The sequence below is a fragment of the Solanum verrucosum genome, unplaced genomic scaffold, assembly GCF_900185275.1.
Source record: "Solanum verrucosum unplaced genomic scaffold, falcon-dt-bn FXZP01000049.1, whole genome shotgun sequence".
NCBI classification, from domain to species: Eukaryota; Viridiplantae; Streptophyta; class Magnoliopsida; order Solanales; family Solanaceae; genus Solanum; species Solanum verrucosum.
The window spans coordinates 10,890,419-10,899,217 of record NW_026020221.1 but is presented as its reverse complement, the minus strand read 5'-3'; the positions used below and the strand labels follow the sequence as shown (position 1 = coordinate 10,899,217).

At 37.2% G+C, this 8,799-nt stretch overlaps 1 protein-coding gene across 1 annotated transcript in view; it reads left to right on the top strand.

Moving 5' to 3' along the window:
• The first annotated feature begins 8,006 nt into the window (after positions 1-8,006).
• Positions 8,007-8,799, top strand: part of LOC125831174 (ethanolamine-phosphate cytidylyltransferase-like) — a 912,135-nt gene continuing 911,342 nt past the window's right edge. Inside the window, exon 1 of the mRNA XM_049510361.1 lies at positions 8,007-8,018. The gene's annotated coding sequence lies outside the window, so the exon portion shown is untranslated. The remainder of the gene's footprint in view (positions 8,019-8,799) is intronic.

Sequence of the window (8,799 nt, the reverse complement as noted above, 5' to 3'; positions counted from 1 at the left end):
CTAAAATTACGAACATTGAGGACAAAGTTCTTTGAAGGGGAATGAAATGTAACAATTGAAGTAAGGTTTGATTTGGCCCGGAACTAGAAGCTTAATTAATTAGATATTCATATTTTATTTCTACTTTATGTCTTAGTGTTGTAAGTTTGTCTATTATCATTTGGGTCCTTTACTGAGTTTCATTCCTTCTCACCTTCAAATTCATCACAATTATCAAAATCAATTTCTTCTGGATTCTATTATGCTTCTTCCTTATTTATTGCTTTCTCTGTGACACCATCATTTTACAGAGATGTCTTTCCTATCCTTTCTTGATAAGACAAGTTCCTATGCATGTGAAAATGCCTCCTACACTGTAGTGATTCTTGTGGTAATTTGTTTGTTTTTGTGTGTTTTACTATTTTTGTTGGGTTTTGAATCCTTTTTCCTTCCTATGTGGATAAATAAAAATTCAATTTGGATTAGCCCACTTTTGCCTATAAGCCCAATATTATGGTGCATATGAAAGATTTTCTTTTAGGTCTTATTTTCAAATTTCACAAGAGATTGATTAGCAGCCATATATAGACAAGTGAGAGAGTGCAAATTTTCGCACAAGCCCTAACAAACAATTTCAAATCGTGATTCCTGCTGTATTCCTTGCAACCCATGTGCGGTGAATCATCACACCAAGTTTTATCATATCCATACAAGTGCAACTCACGTGTGGTGAATCATCACGCCAAGTTTTATCATATCCATCGACACCAAATTCTATGCCGAACTAATAAGAAACTTTGTAAAAGATGTTCGACAATGAATGCGCAACAAAAAAATTAAACAACCAGCAAGACTGCCGATTAGTAGGGCATAATGAAGAACTATTTATAAAATTATATTTGGTGAGTCGGAATCAACTATTCCAACTATTCGTTTGATGCATATCAAAAAGATTAAACAAAGAGTATGAATACAATTTCACGGTTAAATTATGTAAAATGGAGTATGCAGACTATTTCAGCGATATACTAAGACAAATATAGTATGGATATGGTTTCACAGTTATAGGAATCTCAAGACGAGGCAAACACGTGCAACGTATGTGCGGTGAGTCTAGTGTTTCTTAAAAGCCCCTGCCGACTCATCTCAGCTCTACTTCCCCATGAGTAATGGACCACTCTTCATGACTCTTCTACTCAGAAACTTAAATGACTTGCTCAACTCCAATCCTTACTCGGTTGATTTGACAAAAGGAAGAAATTGTGCTGGTGAAAGAAGGTCTAGAATTCCTAAGATCATTCTTTGGAAATGTTGAGCAAGAATTTAATAAAGATCTTTGTACTCGTGATATACATAGGTCTGGCATATGAGGCGGAACATGCCATTGATTCAATTCTTGTCAGAGATCATGGTCTCTTGCAGCTTATGTTCTTTCTTCCTGATACCATAGGAAAGATCAAGCTTATCAAAGAAGAGATACCGGCGAGGATTTCCAAAAGCAAGGGTCTTATTGTTGGAAATGCTCCCAGCAAGCCAGTTGAAATTAAGAAGTCATCAACCATGGGTCAGATAATTGTAGGGTTCGAGGATGAGACAGAGTGGATAATTAGGAAGCTCACCAGTGGACCAACAGAGGTTGATGTCATTTCCATAGTTAGAATGCCAGGGCTTGGAAAGACTACTTTGGCTTACAGAGTATTTAATGATAAGTCAGTTGTTGAAATCATTTCGACGTCCGTGCTTGGTGCACAGTCGACCAAGAGCATAATGAGAAAAAGTAGTTGTAAAAGATTTTCAATCAAGTTATTGGTCTGAAACAAACTCTCAATGAGGATGGCATTGATGAGGACATTGCTGATAAGCTGCGGAAATAACTGTTTGGAAAGAGGTACCTTATTGTCTTGGATGACTTGTGGGATATTGCAACATGGAATGAGCTAATAAGACCTTTTCCTCAAACTCAGAAAAGAAGTAGACTTATTCTAACAAGTCAGAAAAGGGAAGTGGCTTTCTCACATTGTATGAGGTGTCTTTTTCTGAATGGCAGGTTAGAGAGGAAGCGTTTCTCGTGCTCGAGGAATTACAAATAGAATGGTGTGATGGGCTTATGGAGATCCCGGACAGTTTTGGGGATATTGCTTCATTATAGTCTATCTCAATGTCGTGCAAACCTCAACTAATAGATTCAACCTTCAAGATTAAGGAATATGTTGCAGAAATGACGGGAGATGACAAGCTTGTGGTTATGTAGAATTGAGTTCCTGCGCGAAGTGGGAATATCTTTGTGAGTATATACAAATTTATTAACTTCTCTTATACATTAAATTCCTTTTCAGTATATATATTTTCATTTACTTTCACCTGTATAATCTTCTTTGCAGAAGGCATATAAAGGTATGCATACGATTAACTTTGGCCAGCACATCAACCAGTTGAGGCTTCAAATGATTGACCGATCCTCAGACTTTTATATCTGTTCTTCATTTGAGGTGCTTAAACATTTGGACGAATGCAAAAGCTCTCCCTCCATCATTTTCATACCTCTTGAATCTAGAAACTCTAATGGTTGATGTGCCCAAGGACGTTATTCATCATGACAAATTGATCATTCTTTTGGCAGTGTTGAAGCACTTACCAGGGAGGTATCCATTGTTCATCAAGTTCAAGATTCACCCCTGATTATTAAGGAATATTATGGGGTAATCTTCTACCTTTGAGTTTGTGGGCGAACTAGAGTCCTTATTTAGGTCATGATGTTAGGTCCGTATTTCAGGCACTTGTTGTGAGTATATCAACTTCTTTCTCACATTAAGCTCCTTTGTAGAGAGCGGATATAAAGGAAAGGTTGGCCTGAACATCAAAACCTATAGAGGCTTTAAATGATGGTCTTATCCTCAGATGTTTATGACGGTTCTTCAAGCTGTTTCTTTTATTAAATATACTAGTTCCGGGCACGTGCGTTGCACGTGTTCCCCATGGTAAGTTGCATGAAGTTGTTGTAACGATGTATGTATATATATATATTCATCACATCTTCCACACAATAAAAAAGTGAAATAGACAACGAAAAGAAGGAATGAAATAAGTATATATACAATAGTACAAGATCCAATCCCACGACCAAGTGGGTGAAGGTACAAAGCTACTAAAAAGAGTACAAGCTACAAAATAACCAAAATGAGACAGACTTATCTTGAATACAAAAGACTAGAAAAAAAACAATACGCAAATGGAGATGAGTTAAACTAAGACGCCATCAACTCACCCTCCATATCCAGAAATCCACGTTGCTGAACCGGAATCAATGTTGTCGGCTGGAGCGTGAATCTGCATCAGAAAAATAGATGTAGAATGTAGCATGAGTATCAAAACAATGGGTACCCAGTAGGCATCATAGGCCTACTAATCTCGAAAAGAAAATACATAATGAAAAGAGAGGAAATAGACGGTAGTTAAGAGTCAGATATACGGGACAATAGCAGAAAGTCTAACTATACATCTCAATAATCTAGAAGGAACGGCGGTAATGTAAAGCAGTTATCTATAACCTAATTGGACCCCATAAGCTCGGAAGGTCCATTCGTGAACAATTGAAAGGTAAATAACCCAAATGGACCCCTATAAACTCGACGAGCACACAGGAGAGCTAAAGAAATCCCTAGCTATGACTAAGTATAATCTGGAACTGAAACGGTTGACACCGGACTCAATTTGTAGTGAAGACACCCCGAAGATACCCCAATGGAAACAAGACGTCAAAACTCAAACCCGACTAACAGATGTGTGCCCTGGACTCAAACCGCAGCTAGTAAAAATCTATACAGACCTCAAATAGTGACTAGAAGAAGTATGCCCGGACTTGAACTGTTGCTATAACACGCTAAAGAACTCTAATATCACAAGATCAACATTAGGCAAGAAATGAACCATATTTCGGTACCGCCTTTGGAGTCACAAGGGACCCACTCTAGCTCAAAACCCATGTTTTGATCTAATGTAACCAACGAGGTCTAAAATAACAATCAAAAACACGTCGGGACATAGAATAGGGAAGTTATGGGTTAAATTTCAATAGGATCATATTTGACACCGAGCTAAGGATTCATACTATCAAACCCAAGTCTGCTACATCAGTCTACAGGAAGCTAGAACCGTCTGAAATGATGTTGGAGGATTCTAAGGCATAGTGGCTCCAAAAATACCAATTTTACGGCAATCACTAGCCTACATCTAGGCTAAGGGAAATCATAAGTCGCCAAAATCAATACAACCAGACATATAGTTACACATGGCATAATACTACAATGCACAAATGGTAGTCATGATTAATTACCCTGAAATTAACTTAAAGAAGGCTAAGACACGATTAATATCAACTAAACATGAAGACATTCTAAGAACCCTCCCAAAACTAGCTAAACAACATGTAAATACCAAAACAAGCTCAATCTAAAATTGGTAAGTCGTAGCATATCTCAAAACCGATCTAGCGCCCTCTGAAATCACTAAACTAGAGTGTTACCCTTTTGAACCACTGGTGATCACTAACATGCTAACAAATAAATGATTACAACGTCAATATGGATGTTTTGACACCCAATTTGCTATAATTGGAAACGGGACTAAAAATGAATCCAAAATGACATTACAAGACCCGCGCAAGGAATCCTGTAATTGACTCCGTCAATTGGTCTCATTCAGCTCAAGGATCTTGTACCCTAAAAACGAGCATAATGTGAAGCTTCAAACAATCCGAAATAGGTCATGAACCAATATGATCAACAATCACCATTGAAGCTAAAAACAGAGTGGAAGGGCGTGAGACTTACGGGTCAAACGCCCAACCAATGAGCCTAACAATTTCGCAAAACAACTCTCGAACCAATTTCCACAATAACCAGCAATTTCCCACAGAAATCGAGCTCTCCAAAATCTCAAACTTGAAGTAAAATATGAGGAATGAGAGCATAAATTACCAGCGAGGACCGCAAAAGCGATCACTTGGACGCTAAAGTTGCTAGGCCCTCGATGTCAAGGCCCGCTAAAGCAGCTCCCTAGCAGCTAAAGCGGTGCAAGGGCCGCTCAAGTGGCTAGTCTTTAGATAGCAAGACCCACTTGTAACACCTCAGAAAAATCCTAAGTTCAAATCTAACCCGAAAAAGCTAAAAAAGATTCCAAGTCTCCAGAAGTATGAATATTCCAGACCATTCAACAACCCATGAAAGGATCTACGGACTTTAGATGGTCTCATGGAATAAAGTTTTGAAAAAAACTGAGAAATCTCATTTTACAGACCACTCTACAGCCCATGAAAGGATCTACGGGCCATAGATTGTTCCGTAAACATAAAAGAATCAAGTCTCATTTTACAAACCATTCTACAGCTCATAAAGGGTTTATGGCCAGTAAAAGGGTCCATAAAACAGAACTTTAGAAACCCAAAAATCTAGACTTCTACGGCCCGTAGAAGAATATACGAACCGTAAAAGGCTCCATCAATTTTTTTAAGGGAATATTTTAGTTTTTTCCCACCCTTTCTAAGCCTAATCCCTAACGTTTTGGGACCCAATTAAGTACCTTGTCAGTATTATGCATCCAAATTATTCTCATAATCGCTCCCAAGACTTAGAACAAGAATCAAAAAACAAATCTAGGGTTTCAAGCATCTCCATCAAATTTCTTAAAAAACTCGTGTCCTCTTATATATGTAAGGCTGTCATAGTGATGGATTAAGTTCATCCTCATGCCCTACATCTAGAGTTTAGTTAGTGAGATTAAACCTAGGGTTTTTATCCCACGTTTCATGAATTTGAACTGCCTTTACTTCCTTTTCATTGATTTCTGATTCTTATCATTGATATTTTAGTTCTCCATGTATTTCTGATCCGTGATTATTGTCCATGCATATTTTACAGCATGAACACTAATTAGCAAGGAATTGCTTGAAAGCTTTTGCACTTTTACTTCCATGCATTAATTGTTTTCAGACTCAAAGTATGTTTCAATTATTTAAGTTATCATTTAAGAAGAGTTCTAAAGGAACACTAAGCATTTCAAATGTATTATTTCCATAGTAAGTGCATGACTAGTTTTAGAGAAAGAATCATCAGTTTTAGAAAGAAGTAGTCAGTTAAAGGAAAGTTTAGTATGATTTCAAAGAATTACTTTTGAGTATTTACTAAACACATGTATTTATATAAGCATTAATGCATGTGTTGGGAGTAGTATTGAGCATCGAGTTGGATAAGCGTTTATATAACTCTAACTCCATAAACTACGCAGCCATCATAGGATAGGATCATAGAATTGATTCGGGCGACTCCTCACACAGCCTATGGTAAGGTCTTAAAGATGGATCCATAAGTTCATCTCCTCTTTTACCCTGGCAAAGTATTGTATGGCTCTGGCAATGTGCGCAAGACATTGTATCATCACAAGGCTCTTAATGATGATTTTCGGTTATGGAAACCCCCCAAGAAAAGTAAAGTATATTATTTTAGTCTTTGTATATTGCATTAACTCAGTTGTAACAATTTGCTTGTTTTTATTACATTTACATGTTTTACTTCAACTTGGGTTACTTTCAGTTCCCTTACAACATACGTATTTCAGTTAGTCAATGTTTATTTCAGTCGTTTTACATACCGTACATTTCATATACTGACGTCATTCGACATTGCATAATTTTATGATATAGATATAGGTGTTCAGGATTGATAATAGGTGTTTCATTGAGATCTTTCCTCCATCAGTATTTGGTGAGACCTCCTTAATTTCAGAGGGCTCCTTATCAATTATGTCTTTCAGTTTTATTAGAAACTTAGTTATTATTTAGGTAGTTATGGGTCTTGTCCTAGCACCTATTTCAGTTTAGAGGAGGCTTCATGGACAAGTTAGTGAGTCAATTGAGTGGTTGATATTTAGATGTTCAACAATATCATCATTATTCAAATTTATATTAGACCTCTACTTAAAGTATCTTTAAATGATTTACATGCTCATCTTTTTTAAAGCTTCTCCATAGTTGTTTAGTCTATCACTCAGTAGTCAATCAGGCTAAAAGTTCACTTGGGACCAGCAATGGTTTTCGAATGTTGGACATGCCCAGGGTATAAGCTCGGGGCGTGACAAACTTGGTATCAAAGCATAAATTTCAAGTTTCCTATGATGTCTATGAAATTGTGTCTAGTAGAGTCATTATGGGTGTGAAAAGCACCACATCTATAATAGGAAGGCTACAGTACATTAGGAAATATCACCCTTCTTTCATATTTTAGTTTGTGTGATAAAGTTCAAATTTAAAAAAGCTTCTTCTAACTCATGTGTTCGTGTATTTTAGATCATGCCTCCAAAGTGTACCGCCGGTCAGAGAAATACCACAAGTACTGAGGTTTTCCCTGGAACCAATGCAAGCATATATAGCCATGAAATTTGGGATTGGTCCCGAACAACTTCGATAGCATTTCATTGTTTCTTCTCATTTTGATGAATCTATTCTTGCTAAGAGAGTCTATAGAAATTGCACCATTTCAATTCATCATAAAGACACCACGACTAACTTCGATGAGTTAGATATGGTGGATTTTGATGTCATTCTAGGCATGGACTGGTTATATGCTTATTATGTCTCAGTTGATTGTAGGACCCACGTCGTAAAGTTTTAGTTTCTAGGTGAGTCGGTACTAGTGTGGGAAGGTAGTCCAACAGTGCTTAACGGTCATTTTGTTTTATACCTTAAGGCTAAAAAGTTAGTTTCCAAAGGGTGTATCTACAACATAATCAAAGTTAAAGACTCTAGTGGTGAGACCCACCGCTTCATTCAGTTCCAATCATGACTGAGTTCCTAGAAGTCCTTCCTAACTATCTTCCTAGAGTCCCTCCCGACAGGGAGATAGACTATGGAATCTATGTCCTTCCTGATAGTCAACCCATCTCTATTCTACCATATAGAATGGCCTCAACTGAGTTGAAAGAGTTAAAAGAATTGTTGAAGGATCTCACTTATGAGGGTTTCATCAGACCGAGTGTCTCACCTTAGGGTGCTCTTGTCTTTTGTCATGTGAAAGAAAAATGGTTCCATAGGATGTGTATTGACTATCGCTAGTTGAACAAGATCACCATAAAGAATAAGTATCCCCTCCCTAGAATTGATGACTTGTTCGACCAACTTCAGGGTGCCACTTGTTTCTCTAATATAGACCTCAGATTCAGCTATCATCAGTTGAAAGCTGAAAAAGTGACATCCTGAAGACGACCTTCATGACCTGTTACAATCACTTTGAGTTCCTTGTTATGTCCTTCAGTTTAACTTACGCTCTTGCAACATTTATGGATCAGAGACTTAAGTAGTACTTGGATATGTTTGTTATTGTGTTTGACATCAATGATATCCTGACATCAAAGGACTGTGAGTCATTTTCAAAGTGTGAATTTTGGCTGAATTCTGAGGCGTTCCTAGTCACATTATTTCCAATGAAGGTATTCAGGTTGACCAGCAGAAAATAGATGCAGTAATGAACTGGACCAGACCCACATCCTCAACTGATATAAGGATTTTAATAGGTTTGACTGGTTACTATAGAAGGTTTGTAGAAGGGTTCATCAATTTCTTCTCCTTTGACTAAGTTCACTCAAAAGAAGACTTAAGTGCAATGGTCTAAAGATTGTGAGAAAAGCTTTCAGGAATTGAAAACTAGTTTGACTACTGCTCCAGTGTTGACAAGTTTAATTGCTTTATGACATTTATGATTGGAGAAAAATTAAGTTTCGGAGAACCTTCTGATATATAGCTATTACCGATAGAGATTGAAACAATTATTG